This window comes from Penaeus japonicus, unplaced genomic scaffold (assembly GCF_977035675.1).
Source record: "Penaeus japonicus unplaced genomic scaffold, GWHDUDI00000001_assembly GWHDUDI00000006, whole genome shotgun sequence".
Lineage (NCBI taxonomy): Eukaryota > Metazoa > Arthropoda > Malacostraca > Decapoda > Penaeidae > Penaeus > Penaeus japonicus.
The window spans coordinates 49,013,585-49,013,832 of NW_028234408.1; positions in this window are offsets into that span (position 1 = coordinate 49,013,585).

The following is a 248-nucleotide window of genomic DNA, read 5'->3' on the forward strand; positions in this document are numbered from 1 at the left end:
TGTTGTTACTAACGTAATTATATTGATGACAACAGTAATAGCAATAACGATGTAAGCAATGATGATAATAGCAATAAAAGTGAAAACTTTCCCATCGAAAATTCAAGGAATGTGGTTAACATAACCCATTAAAATGATTTCCTAACCAAAATGTACACAGCCCTCAAGGAAATGATCTATGTAAAGTCACCAGAATATGGTAAGGCGGTATCAAAGACAATCCACGTGGCCACTTAGTATGAGCAATT